Below are 24323 nucleotides of genomic sequence, written 5' to 3'. Positions count from 1 at the left end.
TGCCAAGCAGAGCCTGTGCAGTGGGGCACAGCATTGTGCATGAGGTGGGGCTGTAAGTCAGGAGATCCATGTCTCCTAGCAGGGTTCCCGGCAGCAGACAATGAGACAAGGATTGGGATGCAGGTGTTTGGAAGGTTACATTTAGAAGGTAGTCCCAGGGAGCATTGAAGGGAGAGTTTGGTACTAAGACAAAGAAGTGAAGGAAGCCAATACAGGGTGCATTTTCAAGGAAGTTTCTGCTACAGACAACTGGGTTCAATTCTGCTGACAGAGCTCCAAGAGACAGTGTAGAACCTGCCTCTTAGGTATACCTCTTTAAAGGCAGAGGGCTGCTCCCCTGGCACTCCCAGTCTGTGCTACACGAAGACCAAGAAAAAGCTCTCATGTTTCAATACAGGCAACGAGTGCAGAGGAGATGTGGGGGGGGGGGGGTGCACCAACATCATCTGCTGCACCATGCACGGCCCACCAGTGGCTGAGCTTGGCCCTGGGAGACAGGATCAGCCTTCCCTTGTGGGACCATACAGTGGTTATCATAGAGGGACCCACAGCATCTTCCGTCTGAGAAAGGCCAGTCTCACCAGCAACACCTTGTGGCACAAAGGTGCAATCATGTGGCATAATCGCAGGACCAAACATCTCTGGGCTTGGATTTATACCTGTTTCCCCTCACTTCAGGGCAGTGTAATCCTGGGGTAGGGGTCAAGCAGGGAGATGAGAAAAAATGGAGAGAGATGGGAGGAACCCTAGTGGAAAGACCTAGAACTTCCAGCTAAGCTGGCGGGTGGGTTCTAGCAGTTTTTGTTTCCTCTGGACAAATGAAAAATGAAGCAGGGTTTCTGAGTAATCCATATATGACCTAAAGCACTTCCCACATTATAATTCTATATTAATTTGTGTGATTCTTTGTTGGAGTCTCCCGACCTTCCTACTTTAAACCCCTACACTGTACCCCAGTGCTTAACATTTGTTTTAACATTTGTGGGACCCAGGGCAAGAGTACAAACAGAAATCCAAGTACCATATGTCTATATATTTTACAGTTATAAATTGAGATTAAAAAATTGTAAATAAAATTAATTTTATCTTCTTACCATGACAAATATAAAGATACAGAAGATGAGGTTTACATTTTGAACTTAGAATTCCTGGACTCTTCAGAGCTTTGGCCAAAACACAGTGGCAAGAGGCAGGTGTTCCCCCAGCCAACAGCCTTCTTGCCCCAGTTCTGGCTCAACCACACCCCAGGGGCCTCACACATGTGAACTCCACAGACTGTACACTAACCTAGCTGTGTCTATACCAGGGGCCAGCAAACTTTTCCGTAAAAAGACCAGATAGTAACTATTTTAGGCTTTATGGGCCATTTGCTCTTTGTCACAACTATTCACTCTGCCATTTCAGCACAAAAGCAGTCACAGACAATTTGTGATCAAATGAGTATAGGTGTGTTTGAATAAAACTTTATTTATAAAAACATGTGTTAGGTATACTTAACCCACAGGCAGTAGTTTCCTGACACGTGGTCTACACTTTCACAAATAGGTACCCCTCAGCTATGGTTTTTCCAGTACTTATGTACAGACATAAGAATTGAACTATAAACAAGGCTGAGTACTGAAGAATTGATGCTTTCAAACTGGTGCTAGAGAAGACTCTTGAGAGTCCCTTGGACAGGAAGGAGATCAAACCAGTCAATTCTCAAGAAAATCAATCCTGAGTATTCATTGGAAGGACTGATGCTGAAGCTGAAACTCCACTACTTTGGCCACCTGATGTGAAGAAGCGACTCATAGAAAAGAACTTGATGCTGAGAAAGGCAGCAGGAGAAGGGGATGACAGAGGATGAGATGGTGGGATGGCATCACCTACCCGATGGACGTGAGTCTGAGCAAGCTCCAGGAGATAGTGAAGGACAGGAAAGCCTCTCATGCTGCTGCCACAGATCACGAAGAGTCAGACATGACTTAGGGACTGAACAAGAACAACAGCAACTCTAGGCTTAACAGTGTACACAAAGGTTGTGGTTTGTCCTCAGAAGGAAAGACTTTGGCAAAGAAATCCAAGAGGACCTTGGAAGACCACTCAGGGTCACTTAAGCAGTGGAGGCCCCAGGCCGCCTGTATGTACCCAGAGTTGACTCTGGAATGCCAGGCAGAGGTTCCAGGTGGGAACCTCCATGTGGCCATACAGACCGCTCCCCCAGGGGAACGTGCAGGAAGATGAGGGCCACAATGGGCCCCCTAAAGCCTCTGGTCCTATGCAGGTGCTCTTCCTGTGCAGAGCTAAGGGTACACAGAAGATACATAAAACAGTTTTTGAATATTTGAAAGAATATATATTATGAACTCTCATCATATGACCAAAATCACCTCCATGGCTTTTAATGCAATAATTTTGTAATTGTAGCCAGAGAGGTGAGACATAGTATTTTAAAAAAGGAAAGAGAGGACCTCAAAATTAGACCCATGGGGAATCCTATCTCTAATTTCTCAGTGTTCAGCTTTAAGTAAATTTCTTTAGTCTGCCAATCTTTATTTTTCTTATCTTCAAAATGAGTATAACAGTATTGTCCATAGTGATTTGGGAAAAATTAAGATGATAGAAGAAAAGTAATTAGTACAATGTCCAGCACAGAGCTAATACTCAATAAAAGCTAACTTTGATCAGCCCAAGGCTACCAGAACAGGGCACAGTGGTTTTGAACCTGAAAGTTGTCTTAGAATTATCTCAGCCCACTAAGCTTGCCCGGTTAGACATTCCAGAGTCAAACTTGGCTCTCTATTCAAAAATGCTTAAGACATCAAACATTTTTTAAAACTGGAAAGAAAAATAGACATGTTCCCATTATGTGAAGGCTGCTGCTGCTAAGTCACTTCAGTCGTGTCCGACTCCGTGCGACCCCATAGATGGCAGCCCACCAGGCTTCCCCATTCCTGGGATTCTCCAGGCAAGAACACTGGAGTGGGTTGCCATTTCCTTCTCCAATGCATGAAAGTGAAAAGTGAAAGTGAAGTCGCTCAGTCGTGTCCAACTCTTAGCGACCCCATGGACTGCAGCCCACCAGGCTCCTCCACCCATGGGACTTTCCAGGCAAGAATACTGGAGTGGGGTGCCATTGCCTTCTCCGTATGTGAAGGCTGCTGCTGCTGCTGCTAAGTGGCTTCAGTGGTGTCCGACTCAGTACGACCCCATAGACGGCAGCCCACTAGGCTCCCCCGTCCCTGGTGTTCTCCAGGCAAGAACACTGGAGTGGGTTGCCATTTCCTTCTCCAATGCATGAAAAGTGAAAAGTGAAAGTGAAGTCGCTCAGTCATGTCCGACTCTTCGCAACCCCACGGACTGCAGCCCACCAGGCTCCTCCGTCCATGGGATTTTCCAGGCAAGACTACTGGAGTGGGGTGTCATTGCCTTCTCCGTATGTGAAGGCTACAACCCCATATGTATATACACATACACACACACATATATATATAGGTATTGAAAGTCCTAATAATAAGCCTTTTCATACTGTTCATGGGGTTGCCAACAAAGGTCCGTCTAATCAAAGCTATTAGCTTTTTCCAGTAGCCATGTAAGGATGTAAGAGCTGGACTATAAAGAAAGCTGAGCACCGAAGAATTGATGCTTTTGACCTGTGATGTTGGAGAAGACTCTTGAGAGTCCCTTGGACTGCAAGGAGATCAAACCAGTCAATCCTAAAGGAAATCAGTCCTGAAAACTGACTCCTTGGAAAAGACAATGATGCTGGGAAAGATTAAAAGTGGGAGGAGATGGGGACAACAGAGGAGGAGACGGTTGGATGGCATCACTGATTCAATGGACATGAGTTTGAGAAAGCTCCGGGAGTTGGTGATGAACAGGGAAGCCTGGCATGCTGCAGTCCATGGGGTCTCAAAAAGTTGAACACAATAAGTTGAACAAAAAGTTGAACAAAAAGCCTAGCTTGATGTAGCAGAGATTTTCAAAAATACTTCCTCATCATTTCCAAGAAGCTCTCTGCAATTCAGACACTCTCATCCACATATCACGACTCTCTCCTTTAGTTCCCCCAAATTCATTTTATAATTGCTATTTTCCATGTGCAGATTTAGCATGATTACATGTTCAGCTGCCTTGGCTGTATTTTACGATAAGGTGCTTAAGTGAAAGGCTGACTACATTCTATACTACAAGGTAAGGACTCTGAATACCAAGTATTAATTAATTGTACTTTCCATGGATCATTTTTCTTTTAATTTCAAACATTATCAATTTCTTCTAAGGGATTAACTTTAAAACCTAGAGCCCCTAAAAACTTTTGTTACAGGAACAGACCACTAGGTACTACACAGCTATATCCACAAGTTAAAAATATAGCAAAATGCCAAGCAACAATCAGTAAAAGTAAAATAATTTGAGATGTTAAATCAAATTTTAAGAAAATAATTATGGTTAATATAATATGCTGATTATAACAACATTTTCATTGCTTCATAAAGTTTCATAAATGTAACAAATTTAGTTGATTGCACTGAAGAGATAAATAAGGTTTTTAGATTCATTTTTAAAACATCTGTGCATTTCCTTTAATCTGCAAACGTAAAATATCAATTGGCAAAGCTCTAGCTATAGTGTACTTAACCAAAAAAAAACAAAATTTTGGGAATTATTGGGTCTTACACTAAAAAAAATCCTCAATCTGTCAACTAACAGATGTTTCAGAGAAAATGACAGAAAGGTAGAAGAATAACAACTCTACCTCTTTGCCCCTAAACATCCAATCACACAAAAATTTTCTACATTTAAAATCAACATGTAAGGATTGTGTCTAAATAGCCTTTTACTGGAAAAGAATATACACATAATCATATACGAAAGGAACATTTTTAGCAAAGATTGTAAACTATTCCAAAAAAAAAAAAAAACACAATCAATAGCAAGGGATGGGAAAGAGCTTAAATGGGCAGATGAGACAAGCGTTCATCTATGTATTCTGGAAAAAAGATACAGAAAAAATATTATATGCTAACTCTGGGGTCTCTGAAAAATATGATTGATCATCATAAAGGAGTCACATGAGGCTTCAGCAAGGCCCAAGTTCAGGGTGTTTAATAGTATTCAGTAACCACTCTAAAAGTGAAAATGTAATGAATAAGAGTCAGTTACTGCATTAAGCCATTAAGTTAAAACTCTTAGTGCATAGACAATGGTAGACTTATCTAACAAAATATATTAAAAGGGAAATTACAGAGCATAGTTTAAATCTATTCAACAGATATTTCAAGAACAAATCTATAATATGATTTCTGATCTTCAAGAAACTCAGATTCCTCCATTTCAAAAGGGAACCATAGCCCCTTTATTCAGGTTTACATAAGAAACTCCAGTTACTGTGAAAGGCTGCCAGGTGCTGTGAGCATTGGAAATAGATGAGAGAACCTTTCAGGTAGTGACAGGGTGTGGTCTCTTATGGAAAAGATCCTCTAAAAGAAAGATAGAATAGTACAAGAGAGAGAAAATCCAGTTTTTAACCTGAGCATAAACTAAGAAGGAGGGGGCAGATCCATAGTTGTATATATTAAAGAATTTACAAATCTCCTGAGAACTTAAGGTTGTTTTATTTCAATAATCTGAAAATAAATAATAGAAGGATATTCTTGATCATCACAGTGGCCCATTGCATTGGAGCAACAAGCTATACCCTAAGGAATCACCATGGGTCAAAGTGAAAGAAAGAAGATGCACCTGTAAATCTAAATGATTTGTCCTTACCCAATGGAAGGTAATGGACGTCAAGTTCCTCAGCACGAAGCAAAGTTTCGCGCAAGTTGGATACTGTGAATATGGTGGGAGAGTTGAGTCATCACTCAGCACACAGCAGGGTAGACCAGATGACTGCCAAGGAGCCTGCCCAGAATAGCCGGTATCATATTCTAGTTATAAGCAGCAATTTAGTTAATGTGGTTATATTAATGTTGTTGATTTGAATTAGCAACACGAAGTGTACTTAATTTCTAAATTGATTTAAGTTTTACAAAGATGTAGGAGCTTAGAAAAAAAAAAAAAACCTTACCAGTTTTATGCTTATACCATTAAAGGTGTCATTACAATAACAATAACTTAAGTCAACCCTGAAGTTCTACAAGAAATGACTTTCTTTAAAAGGGATCTCATCTAACTTTGAGAAACCTTGGTTAAGTGATTAAACATACACCAGGCTTGAGTCCTAAAACTCATACTTATCATCTGTTTAACCTTGAGTTAGTTAACAAAACTCTCTGAGCCCTAGTATCTCAGTAAGTAACAATGGCCTCAGAAGTAACAAGAGCTACTTCACAAAAAGAAAGTGAGTCATGACTAAATCAGAAAAAGTGTAAACACAGTGCCTGAGACTTGATAAATATCAGTACAACAACCCTCATCATCGTCGATATTAACTACAGACATATTGTATTGATTTCTTAAAGGATGATCATCATGTTTTCAATAATTAGTCCTTTGTTCTCCATTCATTTCACAAATGACTATAAATAGCATTCAGATTCTGAGTCTCAATGGTCCCTTCAATCTCTATGATCAGTTCTTGAAAAGACAGTAACAATTGCTTCAATTATTAGGAAAAATAATACTAGCTACATAGGTGGTTTTACATGGATCCTGGGAAGCAAACTAGACCATTATGTACAGTGTGTTTCTTCCTTATGAGTAAAAGAAGAAAAATAATATTAAATATGTTGCAAGGGATCTAAAAAGATCAGATGGTTTAAAACGCTACTAAGCAATTGCACGTGAGATAAAATTCTAGCCAGTGCAGCAAAATGCCTCATTTGTTCAGAGTAGTCACTGTCCCTCTCTAGTCAGTTCATCTCTAGAGTCTTTCCTTCCCTTTGGGGGAGAATCTTTCCTACCCCACTGACACAAGGCCTGGCCATGTGACTGGCTCTGTAGAATGTAATGTGAGCTGAAATGGCCCATGCCACATCCAAATAGAAGCTGTAAGAGCCGTCTCGTGAGTAAACCATGGTTTTTTTCTTTTCTACCATGAGAACACACTTATCTTAGCCAAAAGGCTGAGAAGTCGGACTGTGAAGAAAGCTGAGCGCCGAAGAATCGATGCTTTTGAACTGTGGTGTTGGAGAAGACTCTTGAGAGTCCCCTGGACTGCAAGAAGATCCAACCAGTCCATCCTAAAGGAAATCAGTCCTGAATATTCACTGGAAGGACTGATGCTGAAGCTGAAACTCCAATACTTTGGCCACCCAATGTGAAGAACTGACTCATTGGAAAAGACCCTGATGCTGGGAAAGATTGAAGGTGGGAGGAGAAGGGGACGACAGAGGATAAGATGGTTGGGTGGCATCACCGACTCGATGGACATGAGTTTGAGTCAGCTCTGGGAGTTGATGATGGACAGGGAAGCCTGGCGTGCTGCACTCCCTGGGGTTGCAAAGAGTCAGACATGACAGCAACTGAACTGAACCGTGAGAAGAGCTCCTCCAAGGAAGGGACCACTCTTCAGCTTGAGTCCCAGAATAAAGACAATGTGGGGTAGAACCATGCAGTACCCAAGAGATAGAAGTAAGCCACCATGAGGCAGAGTTGTTATCTCAGTGTAACTTGACAATATCTGACTAATACACCCAGCTTCCACAACTGCAGTACTAAAACAAAATATTTAATATTTAGGTTAAAATACAAAACAGCATTTCCTCACTGATTGATCTCTCATTTCTTTTCTCCTTTTGCCACAGTACTGATCTAATGTCATCTTTTCAGGGACAAAATGTCTCATGTTAGATCTCCAGATAAATGCAAAGCATTTGTAAATGATGTTTTTTTCAGACAGATACACAGAACCAACCATTTTAACTGCCTCTAAATGTATTTTCTTTATCATTCTTGGGCCTTGATTTCTTCCCTAACAAATAGGTGCTCCTCATGCTTGGACATCAAGATGAAGATAATTGTTAGAAAGGCTCAGAGGAGGTCATGTAGTTGCATCAATGGGCATGGGAGGAAAATTATGACTCCAGCGGTCAGCACATGTGTGTGTGCCTGCCCCGGAGTAGAGCCCCATGAAGAGTCCAGTCATGCCTGGTCCAGGAATGCATCCCCACTGGATGTCAGGGGAGGAGAAAGGGGACCTATACATTTGCTACCTGTGATTCCAATTACAATGGATCTGTGAGTTCGAAATTTCTCCATATGATGCCACTGTCTTCCCTGCAGCATTTTGCAAAACAGATGATTCAACTCTGATAGGTGCTTGAAGGCAATAACCACGTCTCAGTCATCTTCAAATCTCAGCACTATTATACTTAAAACAGCACTCAGTGTAGAGCAGTTAAAAGCAAGAGCTTTGAGTCAAGATCCCAGAATTCAAACTCTAGCTTTTCTACCTACTTGGGTAAAGACCTTGTAACAAATGCCCTTAAGTGCCCCACTAACGTCCCTCTGACTTGAACATTTTAGAGTGCCCCAAAGGACTTCACACAGCCAACATCAGCATCTCTGCTGAGGGACTCTTTTGAACCCTAGAAAACTATTCTACTTTTGCAAGGGGTGGGACGTAAGTGCCAGGGAATTAACCACTCTTAAAAACAATTGACAGGGGCTTCCCTAGTGGCTCAGTGGTAAAGAATCTACCTGCCAATGCAGGAGACATGGGCTCAGTCCCTAATCCAAGAAGATCCCACATGCGGCAGAGCAACTAAGTCCGTGTTCCGTAACTATTGAGCCTGTGCTCTCCAACAAGAGAAGCCACTGCAATGAGAAGCCTGCACATCACAGCTAGAGAGGAGCCCCCACTTGTCAAATCTAGGGAAAGAACTGCACAGGAACAAAGAACCACCACAGCCAAAAATAAATAAATAAAATTATTATTTTTAAACTGACAAATATCTATGCACTAGTGTTCATAGATACATTACTCATAATAGCAAAAATGTAGAAACAAACCAAATGTCCATCGACAGATAAACAGATAAACAAAATGTGGTATATAAATACAATGGACTATCACTTATCCTTAAAAAGGAAGGAAACTTCAATACATGCCACAGCATGGATGAGTCTTGAAAACATTATGCTAAGAGATGTAAGCCAGACACAAAAAGACAGATATTGCATGATTCCACTTATAGAAGGTAACTAGAATAATCAAATTCATACAGGCAGACAGTAGAATAGTGGTTGCCAAGGGCCGGGGGCAGGAGGCAATGGGGAGTCATTGTTTAATGGGCACAGAGTTTCAGTTTGTGATGAGAAAAAAATTCTGGAGATAGAGAGTGGTTATAATTACACAACACTGTGAACGTACTGAATATGATAGAATTGGACCCTTAAAGATGGTTTAAATGATAAACACTATGTGTATTTTATCACAATAAAAAATAAAAATAATAAAAATAAATTCTCTAAAAGGAAAGAAAGAACAGCTGACAGAAGTCGGTGGTTATACACCCCTGTTTCCTCAACCCTCACATGAGATCATACAGAGGCAAGCGTTTTACACTCTTCTTCAGAGTTTCCTTGTAAGATTAAAGTCCAGTCATCACTGTAGTAACTTGCTGAATAACATCCCAGCTATCGCCTGCCTTCTCCTCCCTATCTTATATCCATGTTCACCTACTGGTATTCCCTGTGTGTCCCAAACAATTACTTGTACTAGAATACCAAGATAAGCATTCTAGAAAGCTTCTCTTTCTGGGAGAAGCTAAACTAAGACAAACAGGCAAGTTTCTTAACCTCTCTAAGTGCTAATTTACTCATTTTGAGAAATAATACTTGGATTATGGAGGTGCTACCAAGATTAAAAGAGATAATTCTTGATTAGCACAATGTCTGACACACAGAAGGTGCTCAGGATGGGTTTTGGAACTTCTGGCCCAATAGTTATCTGCCATTTTGATAAACTATCTCTCTCAGTTTCAGGAAGAGACTAGAAATCCAAGAGTTATTCTTTCCCATATTCTATCTGATTAACACCTCCCATGATTTCACATTCATCATTTAAACACAAAAAGCACGAAAAGGAAATGGAATTTTGCACCCAACACAATTCTTTGCTTAGAAGTGGGCAGAGCCCACAAGGGAAATTAAACAAGCTCCCAAATATCAATCAGCATTTCCAAGGCAGACAGATCACCATCATACCCTCCTGACCAGGGGAATCAGAGGGCTGTGCGTTTAATTGTACACAAACCTTAATTCTTATCCATCTTTCTCTTTGGCTACAAATATACCATCTTGGCATCACTAAGGCATATGATGAGGACTAAAATGTATTTAGTCTTTTTCTGTTCCACAGTGTACCAAAGGAAACCATGGAATCATGAAAATCCATTGAGGTATATTCTTTGCTAGGTCCATTGTATTTTCTTTGGTTTATCTTTTCTGGTTTGCCAAAATACAGTGAATTTTGTTAAGCGCTATGACCAACAATGCCACTAAGCAAACCAAAGGAATACACTACCGACTCTGGTGGACTTTTCTACATAAGACTGGTGAGTTCGACTTCTATCTATTACTTTTGCAGAAAATGCCTTTCTTAATATATTTGTAAAGCTGAACAAACAAAAGTTGACAACAGTTATGTTAAAAAGGGAAGCTCCGTTCTCCAAAACCAGTAAGCAACAAAATCCCAAGTTACATCTTGATCTTTATCATCATCCACAAAGCTTTTTTCCAAAATTCCCTATGTCCATAGCCTGCATCTTCTTTCCTATCCCTCACAACAATATAGCATTGGTCACCTTAAGTCCACAGCATCTGACTGAGTATACACCATCAGTATTGGGCATTTTTAATAGTGTCTATCTTTGCCTCAATTACATTATGTTTATGAGGCTCATATTTCTCACCTTACTACTGTCTGTTTTTCCATTTCCACTTACTTTTATAAAATCATGAGAAGATTAAAGAAACACTCAAATGATTACAAAAACTCTGCTATACAAACATGGTGATGTTGTTAAAATATTGGGTTGACCAAGGGTTTTTACCTGAACAAACTTTTGGTCAACTCTATAAAACTATTTTTCGGCAGGTAAGGCCATGATATAGCAGCTCAAATGTTGATTTATACAAGCTGAAGCACAGAAGTGAAGATTAATGTATGAAAGGCAGTTTACTATGCTACCATCTAGAGTACAAAAATCATACAGAAGTAAAGTCACAGGCCACTGAGATATATGGCACACTGAAAACAATTTCAGCACATAACTCTCAGTCTTGTACATCTCACAGAGTAATTAAACCATTTTCACGCATGAGCTTTCTCACACCACTTTCAGAAGCCATACCCTATGAATTACTTCAACTATTTCCTTCGATTGGTCTAAAAGTCTGTTTAATTGCACCCATTAACTGCAAACATTTTAAAACAAGATCTATACTCTGTGCTCTGCTCAAAACTCACTGAAAAGAACCTGGTCCCACCCAACATCCACAGAGATGCTCAAAAACAACATCCCACTATGGATCTTTTATCAGAAGCATCTTCACCTGCAGAAAGTGTGTTTGGTCAATGAAATCAGGTTGGACACTGTAGGATTCCCAAGACCATATTCATAATCTTTCCATTGTTTTCCAGGTCATCCTGCTAATACCCAGTGTCAAATTCCATACTCCCACCAACACCAGAAGCAGGTAGTTATTGCCACGAAAGTGGAATGAAAGAAGAATAAAGAGAATTCAGCATCTCTGACTGTGCCAGTCCCCTACTGAAACCCTTTGATGGTTAAGCTTGAACTTGATTGCCTTTAGTAGATCACAGAGTCTTAATGCCTGCTACTCTTCCTGGCCTCTCTCACCTGCCGCCACCCCAAGCCAAGCTAATTTCCAGCTCCACAGGTCTACTTTAATATCCCCAAGCCCCCAAACTTCCATTCTCTTGTTCATCTTTGGATCTGGACTCTTTCCTCTGTTATTGTACCATCAAACCCCAAGTCCACACCAGCTAATTCCATTTACTGTTCTAGCTCACCTTAGGTGTTAACCTTCTTCTAGACGTCTCCCTCCATCATTCATCCACGAATCTCCTCACTTCTCCTGGAGGAAGACAGCCTGGGTATTCCCCCATAAGAGCTCCCACTCCAGTAGCCTGCTTACTTGCTTAGTGCCCCACTAAAGGCTCAGCCCCCACCCTGAGCCCCTCAAAATCACCTGCTCTGTACAGCTGTATCCCCTGGGCCAGCAGAGAGCTGGCATGAAGCAAGCACACACATAGAGAGTGAATATATAATATAATGGCTTAACTCTTTGTTAATAAAGTCCAACATGAAAGCATACTGGCCAGTTTTGTTTTCCAGGATAAAATCATTAATAAAATCACAGTTACTTAGTTGATCCTTTGCATAAAATTCTGCTGTAAAAAAAAATCATTTTAGACCTGGAGAAGGGCCAGATGATTTTTATATATATCAAGAAACAGAAAAATAAGTAGAAAGCTAGTGGTAAAGCCAGGAATAGAATTTAGGTCTCTTGACTCACAGGTCAGGGCTCACATCTCTATATCCAAAAGAATCTGCTCTGAAGTTATTCTAAGTAACTATTCACATTGCTGATTTTAAGGATGTCCTGTCAACGTATTCAAAGTCAATGTATGAAGATAGTTCTTCCTCGGGCTTAACAAGAATGGAAAGAATTTTCCTTACGCACACCTACTAACTGCTCCATGCTTGTGAGCCTGATGAACAGCAGTTACTGAAACTCAGGGGCTTTCGTATTCATCCAACATCTAACAGGGTCTATTTCAATGAGCTTCTAAGGAGGCCAAGCTTTCACCCCATTTGCTACCCAACCTCCTGCATCCCCCCATGGAGAAGTTTCAGACACAAGATGACTGCTGCTGCTACTGCTACTGCTAAGTCGCTTCAGTCGTGTCCGACTCTGTGCGACCCCATAGATGGAAGCCCACCAGGCTCCCCAGTCCCTGGGATTCTCCAGGCAAGAACGCTGGAGTGGGTTGCCATTTCCTTCTCAAATGCATGAAAGTGAAAAATGAAAGTGAAGTCGCTCAGTCGTGTTCAACTCTTAGCGACCCCATGGACTGCAGCCCACCAGGCTCCTCCATCCATGGGATTTTCCAGGCAAGAGTACTGGAGTGGGGTGCCATTGCCTTCTCTGCACAAAATGGCTAGAGAACCAAAATGGGGTGGGGGAGAGCGTAGAGGGAATTTGGAATTTTACCCAAAATGAACAAAAAACAATCACCAGGAGGAAAGAAAACACATCTAAAGCCCTCTCCTGAGAGCTAAACGTGGAAAAGGGTCAACAACACTGCTCCACTAGTATCCTGCCCTTTGAACCAGAGCCTTGCTTCTCCAGGGATGGCAGTTAGCTTGGAGCCAGCTGGGAGGAAGGCAGAATGGCTAACATGCCTTAAAACAGGAACAAGAAAGCCATCATGGTAGGAGTTTGGCATCTACTCCAGGTTGACCAAGAATATAACTAGAGATCAGAGCAATCTCACATCTTACCGAACCACTCAGCCTTCCACCTTCAGAGTGTTATTCTCCACCCTCAGAGCAGCCCCCAGACTCCAAATCACCTTGGGGCCCTACTTTCAATCACCCTGGGCCCACAGAGGCTGTACTGCCCATCCTCCACTCTTACCTTGTTTTTGAGAAATCTGCTACATAGAACAGTAACTAGTGAGCACAAGTTGGTATAATTCCTTACATAAAACCCTGCCCTTTCTTGCTATAATTAGCCATACTGTTTTAAGGGAAAGCCTCTCACAGTTTGCAGAAGGATCTGAGTGTATTCTTAAAGAACACACTGCTCAATTCCCATTCAAGCCTTTGTCTTCTGAACCACTAAGAAGTTGCCTTGAATTAATAGTGTGCTCTTAATACACTTACAGGGGAAGGCACTTCGCTGCCTGTGATTCATTCATATTCTGAAATCAGAGAATGACAACTGCCTTTAGGGGTGGAAAGCTGTAAGGCAGAAAGAAAGATGGAATGTTATTAGACTCCCATGCATACACATAGACGTGCGTGCACACGCTGCACATATACAGGAGAAGTAAGAGAGCAAAATATAGAATTTGAAGAAAACACAGCAAAGTAAAACTTCTGGTATAAGGCATCTATAAACATTGCCACTGGCCTTTCATCTATAGGCATCCTTAGCCCAGAGAGAGCTGATATAAGACATCAATGAACACTGTCACTGACCTTCCATCTATAGGTGTACCTACCCCAGAGAGAGCTGCTGGTATAAGGTATCTATCAACGTTGCCACTGGCCTCCCTTCTACTGGTGTACCTACCGCAGAGAGAGCTGCTGGTATAAGGCATCTATGAATGTTCCCACTGGACTTCCATTGATAGGTGTACCTACCCCAGATATATCCAGCAACCCAACCCATCCTCCCCATCTGCTGGAGATGCAATCTCACCATTAACTTCCAGGAAAAATTCATCACTTAATTCCTTCCTAAAAGTGCTGGCTGCCTTACTTTTCTTCTCTCTCTCTCCCTTTTAATTTTGTTGAGTGCCCACTAGGTGCCAGCAACTAGAGATTTCCTGGAACTTCAAAGCGACACTTCTGAAAAATGAAAGTGGAGAAGGGATGTGCAAGATGTTAAAAGCAGAACTTGAGGCACAGTCTTGGGAAACAGGGCCAGTCAGGTGCTAAGGAAATCCAGCTAGAGCAGGAGTTGAACCGGCCCAAGAGAGGGGTGACCAATTACATCAGCAATTAAGTCAGTGAGAGAGCGGCCTTGAATTTCCCCAGCTGAGACACAGTGAATTTGGCCCCAGTCATAAACAAGAGACAATCTGGCTGTTGCTGGTGCCTTTTCCTTGACATTGGTGGGGCTCAGTGGTTGCTTCTGTTGTTACCGTGTGAAAACACTCTCCTACTACACCCAGTGCTAACTCAACAGCCTGAGAGTCAGGCAGATGTGGGTTCAAGTTCTGGCTTTCCCACGGCATGAACTTTAGGCAAGTTCCTCTGATCATTTATTTAATCAACAAATACTTATTTAGCAACCACAATGTGTCAAAGATTCTTCTAAGCACTGGGAGTTAAAGTGCAAATAAGCACTTTGCCTTCTGAGCAAAAGGCAAAAACTCTTGCCTTCATAGGTTATCAAATTCTTTGAGTCTCAGTTTCCTCACCTATAAAATGGTGATAATATACCTGCCGTTATAGGCACTATGAGATGAGGAATATAAAGCACCTACCACATAGTAAATGCTCATAACTGGTACCCTTCATAGAACAGAGAAAAGTTATTCACAACCCCCAACTACAGTGTAAGCTCCAAGTGAGGAACTATCTATGGTTCATTCGTATTCCTTCAGTTCCTATCACATAGTAGATGCTCAATAAATATTTCACAAATCAATGAGCCCTCAATCCACAGTAGCCATTATTATGGTTACTGAAAACAATCATTCTTCCCTGAGCCACTGAGGTTCTATTACCTTAAAAAGCAATAGGGCATAAATTAAACGCTTTCTTTTTAAAGTAAGGTGTGCTATACAATATTTATTTGAACTTTTTTTTTTTTTTAACATGAGAGCAAACATAGTTAAGTATTCCAATTCACGGGGCTTCCCTGGTTACTCAGGGGTAAAGAATTTACCTACAACGCAGGAGACACAGGTTCGATACCTGGGTTGGGACGATCCCCCGGAGAAGGAAATGGCAATCCACTGGGGTATTCTTGCCTGGGAAATCCCATGGACAGAAAAGCCTGGCGGGCTTTTCCACGGGGTCGCAAAAGAGTCGAACACAACTTAGCGACTAAACAACAACATTCCAAATCGTAAAACCTATGAGTACAGAGACCTACACAGACAGTAAATGTACATGCTGCCTTCTATTTTCCTAAGCACAAAGTAAGGACAAGCTGGCCAGGCCTCAGGTTGATCCAGAAGACCCTTCAAAAGCAAGTTAAATAAAGTTTAGCAGATAAACTAAAGATGCTAAAGATTGCTAAAAGATGATCTATTAGTAAAGATAAGTTCCTTAAAATGCTGCATAAACAATCACAAAATCTCAATAGCTTAAAACAACAAAGGTTTATTTCACTATAACATACAGTCACATCATATGTCCAACACCAACTGACTGGAAGATTTGTTCATTTAGTAACTTAGGGACTATGGCACATGGAGGTTCCATCTCAACAGGTGTTTCCATGATCATCACAGCAGAAGAGAGTATTGGACGGTCTCACACTGGAAATGAAGTGTTCTAGAAATAGAGGTGACACAAGTCACTTTCAACGTATACCTAGAGAAACAGTAGCCATGGTGGACACTAAAATCTCTACCCTCAGTTCAGTCGCTCAGTCGTGTCCAACTCTGCGATCCCATGAACCGCAGCACACCAGGCCTTCCTGTCCACCATCAGTCTCTACCGAGGATGATACTAAAACACAGCAAGCTGTGGAATAACAAAGTGATTTGTTAAAAGAGGATGCTCCAATAAAACATCTGGACAACTCTAAGATTCACATAATCCTGGACCTGGGAGAACATGTAGGGAACATTTCAGAGCAGTAGCCTCAATATAAAGACATCCCAGACTACATAAACCCGGGCCCTGAATTTTCAGAGCAACTCTGCTTTTTTCTATATTAAACTGAAGGTCCAGACAATTTTTTATTCAGGAAACAAAAGTTCCTACAGCTGAAAAACATTTGAAAACCACTAATGTAAACCAAATCCGTTATTTTATAGATTAAAAAAAGTAGAGAAACAGGGAGAAAGGAGGCCCAGGAAGTTAAATTGACCCTACCGCACCTCTAAGAAAGCACCAAAATGTTTAGCAGATGTGGAAAAAAGTCCGCTGACAGAACTGGTTACGCTGTTGCACCACTCTCTGGCCTTACCCTTCATCTCTGCTGCCTTCAGCTGGTGCAGCAGAGCCAGACCCAGACCAAAATCATGTCACACAAGGTCATCAAGGGTTCAATAAACGGCACAGACAAGCAGAAGTCCCCATCTATTGCTCTAAGTAATGATTCACATCCCATTAACAGTTCTCTACGTTACTCATTCCCTACTTCCTGGCAAAGGTGAAAAAGTATTAGTAGAAATTAATACTAACCTGCAGAAGACTTCAGTTTTGTTCTCAGAAGATAACATGTTAATAGCCGACTATGATCTGTGTTCGGTCAGTTCCAGTCTCTTCTCACATTCCCAACTGACCTTTGTGTTGAGCTTTTCCTCCAATTTCATTCACACTAAAGCACTGGGTGACATCAAAGTCTCACTGGTCCTCCAAACTCCAGTCTCTGTCTTTGTCAAGTCATCTTATACAGCAGCCCCTCAGTATCTGCAGGAGATTGGCTCCTAGAATGCCCGTGGATACCAAAATCCAAGGATGTTCAAGTCAACCCTCCAGACTCAGAATCTCCATATATTGAGGGCCAGCTATATTCTTTCGCCCAGTAATAAAACTCAAACTTTTCAGCCTGGAATCCAGTTTCCTCCCTCAATTTTACTCCAAACTACTTTTCCAACAGTGTCTCTATTGTGGTACTTATCTGCCCAGCCAAAGGCAGTATGATGACCCTAAAAGTCAAAATGACTCAGTAATGAATCCTAGATCTTGTGCAAATGCCTTAATCTGATTTTCATATTCTCACCCTTGAAATAGGTATGATAGCATCTATTTGCAGAGGCTCTTGAGAAGTTATATGTATCAGTGAAGATTGTGTTTGACTACAAGTAACAAATCGTGGCTTACAACTAAGGAGGTTATTTGTTTTAAGTAATAAGAGGTATTGATTTAACAGGGGAAGGCAGTCTAGGCTTGTACTGTGGCTCAATAATGTCATCAAAACCAACAGCCTTCCAGGTTCCAGCTTTGTCATGTTTAATATATGCTACCCGTCTCCTGAGGTACCTGCACACAAGTCAAGAAGCAGAAGTTAGAACCAAAAATGAAAAAAAACTGACTGGTCCAAAATTGGGAAAAGAGTGTGACATGGCTGTATACTCTCACCTGCTTATTTAACTTTTACACAGAGTACATCACTCAAAACAGGAGGCTGGATGAATCACGAGCTGGAATCAAGATTGCTGGGAGAAATATCAATAATCTCAGCTCTGTAGATGATACCACTCCAATGGCAGAAAGTGAAGAGGAACTAAGAGTCTCTTGATGAGGGTGAAAAAAAGAGAGTGAAAAAGCTGGTTTAAAACTCAACATTCAAAAAACTAAGATCATGGCATCTGGTCCCATCACTTCATGGCAAGTAGAAGGGGAAAAAGTGGAAGCAGTGACAGATTTTATTTTCCCGGGCTCCAAAATCACTGTGCGCAGTGACTGGAGCCATGAAATTAAAAGATGCTTGCTCCATGGAAAGAAAGCTATGACAAACCTAGACAGCATATTAAAAAGCAGAGACATCACTTTGCCCTATGGTTTTTCTAGCAGTCATGTATAAATGTGAGAGTTGGACCATAAAGAAGGCTGAGCACAAAAGAATTGATGCTTTCAAATTGCGGTGAGAAAGAAGACTCTTGAGAGTCCCTTGGACTGTAAGATCAAACCAGTCAATCCTCAAGGAAATAAATCCTGAATATTCATTGGAAGGACTGATGCTGACGCTGAAGCTGCAATACTTTGGTCACTTGATGTGAAGAGACAACTCATTGGAAAAGACCCTGATGCTGGGAAAGGCTGAAAGTAAAAGGAGAAGGGGGTGGCAGAGGATGAGGTGATTAGACAGCATCACTGATTCAATGGATACGAATTTGAGCAAAGTGAGGGAGATAATAGAGCAAAGAGGAACCAGGTGTGCTGTAGTCCATGGAATTGCAAACAGTCAGACATGAGTGAACAACAACAACAACTTATCTTTGTTAATGAAGTTGGCTGCTGCTCCTCAAGGCACTGTACCCATTTTCCCCACAGCAAGAAGCAAAAAGGGGTCAAAGCATCACTATTAAAACCTGAGTTTTGTGGCCATTCACATAAGAGAGTTTGGGAGTGTGAGGCAGGCATATTCCCATCTCAAACAAAATTGGAGTTCCTTTAGTGAGAAAGGAGAGAATGAATACTAGATAGTCAATCAGAAAGTAGGTCTACCCCAATATTAAATTATATATTTACCAATATATCCAAATATTAAATGATATATTTCACATAAAGTGCTAAGCAGAGTGGAGAGTTCCTAGTACATAATTAACTGCTCAATAAAAGCTAGGCTATAATTACTATTATTATAATTATTATTGTTATTATCACCTTATTATTCACCCCCTAGCCAAATGGAATAACTCATTATATCCAGCTGTGCACCTTACACTTCCACTATATCCCCTGTTCTACCTCTAACACTATCACTGCTTCAAGGAAGCAGGAAAATGCCATTTCATCTACAAAGTGTTTCCTGACACCTACTCCTAATAAGTTCTATGGTAACAGGACTCATATCAGACAATAACTCCTGAGCTCCTCACTCCACTGAGCACAGTCCCTCAAACACAGTAGGTGCCTGGATCATTTAAGTAATTCATGTATACACTCATGTACATATTCATACCTGCTTTTACAGTCAATCCTCCAGAATCAAACATGGTATATTCCTGAAATGCAAAATACTATGCTTATATGTCATAAAAATAGGGGTAGGAGTGACGGGAAGACTGCATTCTCCAAGAACAAGAAGAAAAAATTACAAAATTCTAAAAAAAAAAAAATTTATTCTTTTTACACATTGTAGGAGTTCAGATTATAGTTCATTAAATATTCTTTCCCCAACTAGGGGCAGAGTCTACTTTTAACCATGGATGTTGGGCTTCACCATCTAACTTGGTATATCCAAAAATATCATCAACGGAAATGACATTAGCTTGTACAGTTTGGCTTGGCTCTTGAATACACTGATCTGCCATGAGAAGAGCATGGCCCACATAGCTGCTATCCCTTCAGCCTGGGTCCCAGAACGCAGGTGGAACAGCTCAGGATCCAAGCTACAACCTACAGCAAAGCCATCACGGAAGCCCAACCTCGATCAGCCAAAAATAACAGTCAGCTGACAGACTCATGAGGGTGAGAATAAATACCTGTTGCTGTAAGTCCAGGAGTTTTGTTACACAACAAAAGGTGACTCATTTTTCTTTTACCATTTGATATAATTTCACATTTCTTACATAATCATTCATTTTGCTCCTTTTTTTCTCATAAAAAAGAAGTGATTGAAGCCTCTCTGTCTTTGGTACACCTAATGATTTCTATCTTTGGATCAACTATTTTAAATTTATGAGACCTACCTTATCATTAATATCAATGCTTCTGTTTTCCTTTTGTTCTACTATCTTTCTAAAATGAGGAAAATCACAATAAAGTAGCAAGGAATAATATGAACATTGCTAAAATTCAACTGTTGGCTGGCAGGTAGATCTCCCATATGACAGCCAACGTGTTAAGCTATTAGCTGATGAAAAGGGTTATTAAAGGGAGTCCTAGTAAAACAAATAAAAATGTTAATTATACAAAGTCAGCACTACCAAAATCAAAGAATACCTATTGAGGTGAATTTGTAGACTCCAATACCATTCATCTAAACTCACTTTTCAGGATACCTATTTTGGCAAACCATGACCATTGAGTTTCGTCAATGGGAAGAAGACACTGAAAGGCTAAAGTCTGTGGCTTTTGTTACATAAAAAAAGCAAGAGAGCCATATTGTTGTAATAGGATAATTTTAAATATAACTATATTTAATCACTAATGAAAAAGAATCCCTTTGTAAGTGGAAAAGAAAATAAAATTCCTATCCTTTAGAGAAGAAAAAAATAAAGCCAGTTGAATGAAAAGAGTATGTATTCAACTAAGACCTACTCACAACTCCAGCTGGAACCTTAAGGTATCAAGGAAGATGAAAGAGTGTACATATTCTTTTGCTTTACTTTCTTTGAAGTCATCATTAAGTTTGGAACCAAATTTCCTTTGGGCCTGAGTTGACATACTGGAAATATACAACACACAAAGTTACCTAATTTGCTTGATGGTGGAGGAAAGAGCCTTCAAAGCGGCGAGGCAAAGAGCACAGCGCAAAGACCATTAATGTCACAGCGGACTCTTAACAGAATAAGCCCTATGTCAGCTGGAAGAGTACATACTGCAGACTGAACCCAGGCAGACTGCACAACCAGAATTTGAATTCAAAGCCATGCCCAAGGTCACGGGGTCTGGATCAGAGTAACATGGGCTCAAGTTCTTACTCTCACACTAAACTGTAGCAATATACTTAATTTATTTTTGTTTCCTTATCTATAATTTGGGGATAATAATAGTCCTACCTACCTCATAAGGGCTTCCCTGGTGGCTCAGACGGTAAAGAATCTGCCCACAATGCAGGAAGATCCCCTGCAGGAGGAAATGGCAACCCACTCCAGAATTCTTACCTGGAGAATCCCATGGACAGAGAAGCCTGGCAGACTACAGTACACGGGGTCACGAAGAGTCAGACACAACTGAGTGACTAACACACACACATACACCTCATAGGGGCTGTGCAGGATTTAATAAAGAAAATACATGTAAAGTACCCCTAAAGTGCTTGCATATGCAATAATAATGATGATGATAACCGACAAACCTGGCTCCTACATGAGGACTATTCTAATCAGTGTACTCTAGCCCACAGTCTGTTCATGATATGTTCAATGCAGAGCTTTATATTCACATTCAGGTACGTCTTCTGTAAGGTGACAGCTCTCCGGATCAATTGGTAATTTTTCCACTGAATTAAGGGAGAAGAGTAATGAAAAATTAGCCGTTCACTAATAGAGAGTTGAGAAGGATCTGGTTTTCTACCCACAATCCATCCACCCTCAAAAATCTTGCTGGTGAAAGCCATGCTTCCATCACGATTCATACACCACCCTCCCAAACTGTGAAGGCTTTAATTAAAGCAGAGACGCAAACCAACAACATGGCTCATCTTAGAAGCAAATTCACCTTAAAGGCAAACTCGTCTACCCTCCAGAAAGCATCTGGCTTGACCCCACTGCCACCTCCAAATTGACATCCAAACTGGAAGTGAAGAAGGCAGGTTTCACTTCCAGAAGTTGAGTTACACCGTCAAAAACTAAAAGAATCCCTTCTATTCATGGTAATTCAAATAAAGCATGTTTGCCTGCTAGGAAAATATCTTTATAAATCCCCCCAATAGAGCAAAGAGCTAAGTACTGTATACTGAGAAACAATGTGACTTTACAAGGACAAGATTGACCATAGCAGACAAAGTGCCACACCCTTTTCCAGATAGCTCCAGAATAAATGGTATCTCTTATAAAGCAGCCTGAAATTCTAGAGAAATCGGTTGACAGTTCTAATCCCCAACACACTCTCCCATTTCATCCTTTATACAGATTCATTTCATTTTCATTTCTAAGCGAATGGCCTGAGCATCCCCAACTACTACACCTAAAACGGGGGTGACAAATACAAGCGAAGCATTCTTGCTTCTGAGCCCATTTTTGAAGAGTTTTCTTCCCGCTTGTCTGCCTCTCACAGCTGGAACCTCACACCTGGTGTAAACCAATGGTTAAGTAACACCACTGATTTAAAAAGCCAACCAGGAAACTAACCATGACAAGTGGGAACTGCCCTCCTCTCTCAAGCATTGATTGGCTCTTGAGGTTCCAGCGGTCCCCGTTCTGCCCACATAAGTGGCAGGTGTGGCTGTCAATCACAGAGGGAGCTGACAATTCACCGCTCCGGGAGTAAATTGCCTTTCATCCAGCAAAGGCAGGTAGCCGCCTAAAATCGATCTGCTCGTAACCGAGGGGACCCTCCCTCTGAGGCAAGGAGAAAAGAGACCCTTAAGTACAAAATTAAAAGGGCAAGGCCGATCCGAGTTTACGAGAGCTGTTTTATTATCCCGCACCAAAGCAGCCCTTAATCTTCACTGTCCTAAGATGATCTTTCAAAGGCTCGGACAATAATTTTAAAAAAATAAAATGAATAGGTACAACCCTATAAGTATCCCTTCTCTTGTATAATTCGGAGATGGGAAGGGGGAGAGAAAGCAGTTCGTTCAGTTTAATTTCACATCGTATTCGTTTTCATGGACCACCACCCGCTACTCCTCGCCAATAAATCCGGCTTCATTTTCCCTGACACGGATTTTTTTTTTTTTAAACACGCTCCCCTCGGAGCCCACCGAAGCAGCCAGGTCCCCACCCCCTGGGCTGGGGCTCCACCTTCCTCTACTTTGTTCTGCCTGGGGATTTCCCGAGACCCTTGCCCCGGCGAACACCCCCACCCTTCAAGGCAAAAGGGGGGAAAGCCAGGCGAAAGAGGGGGAGCAGAAAAGAAAGGCGAGAGCAGTCTGGGTGGCTGCCGGGGAGGGACTGCGGGAGGTGGCCCGGGCCGCCGGGTCGAGCGAGCAGCGCCCGCGCGCCGGAGGAAGCCGTGCACTTGTTCCAATCCGGGGGTTTCTTCTACATCAAGACAAATCCGCCCTTAGGCCGCCCCATCCTTTCCCCCGCCCCAGCAAGCCCAAGTAGAGGCGGGTGGTTCACCCCTCGGCTACCCCCGATAACGCATTGCAGCTCCCCACGAGTAAGGGAGACCCGGCACGAGGGATGCCCCGGAACGGCCACCCGGAGGGAGCCGGGCGCCCAGCGGCCCCGGCCCCGACGTCTCACCTTTCTGATGCTCGCCCCGGGGCCGTCCCACATGGATTTTTACAACCTCACGTCTCCTGGCCCCGGGCGGCCGGGAGGAGCCGGAGCCGGCGCCAGAGCCGGAGCCCGAGCGTGCAGGATCGGGAGGAGGAGAAGGAGGAGCGGGGCGGGGAGGGAGGGAGCCAGCGAAGGAGGAAGGGCGCCGCTGGCAGGGCCGAGGCCGGGCGCCGGGCCGGGCGGGGCCGACGGCCGAGGGGGCGGCACCCGCCGCAGTCCCGAGACGCGCGCTCGCGCGGGCGCAGCCAGACCTGCGCTCCGCCGCGCCCCCAGCCCCGCCGCTCCGCGCGCTCTCTCGCTCGCTCTCTCGCTCCGCGGCCCTGACACATTCCCAGCATTCCCGAGGAGCCGCTAGGGGGGCCGGGGCTGGGACGCGGGCACCTCCGCGGGGGGCAGCAGAGAGCGCCCGGCCCCGGCTGGGTGCGGGCGCTAGGGGTTTTCCAGCGCCTCTTCCCGGGAGGCCACCGTCTCAGCTTCTCTTCTCCATCTCATGTTCCCGACGCTCCTTGCCCGGTACCCACCACCAAAAGCTGCCAGGTACTCCGGAGAAATAGGTGGCTTCAGCGACACGGACAGGGATGACACTTGGTGGAGGGGATGCAACTATCTTTCAAGTTAAGCTTTAGAGTGGGAGTCGAGGTTTCCTTACCCTGGCGCCCTCCCATTAGCT

General features: G+C 42.5%; 1 protein-coding gene across 1 annotated transcript in view; it reads right to left on the bottom strand.

Moving 5' to 3' along the window:
• The window catches only part of ERC2 (ELKS/RAB6-interacting/CAST family member 2), a 1004571-nt gene extending 980580 nt beyond the window's left edge, over positions 1-23991 (bottom strand). The window contains exon 1 of the mRNA XM_069561579.1: positions 23618-23991. The gene's annotated coding sequence lies outside the window, so the exon portion shown is untranslated. The remainder of the gene's footprint in view (positions 1-23617) is intronic.
• Positions 23992-24323: the final 332 nt, after the last annotated feature.

This window comes from Ovis canadensis, chromosome 19 (assembly GCF_042477335.2).
Source record: "Ovis canadensis isolate MfBH-ARS-UI-01 breed Bighorn chromosome 19, ARS-UI_OviCan_v2, whole genome shotgun sequence".
NCBI lineage: Eukaryota > Metazoa > Chordata > Mammalia > Artiodactyla > Bovidae > Ovis > Ovis canadensis.
The sequence above is the reverse complement of the archived record's forward strand: the minus strand, read 5'-3'. Positions and strand labels throughout refer to the sequence as shown.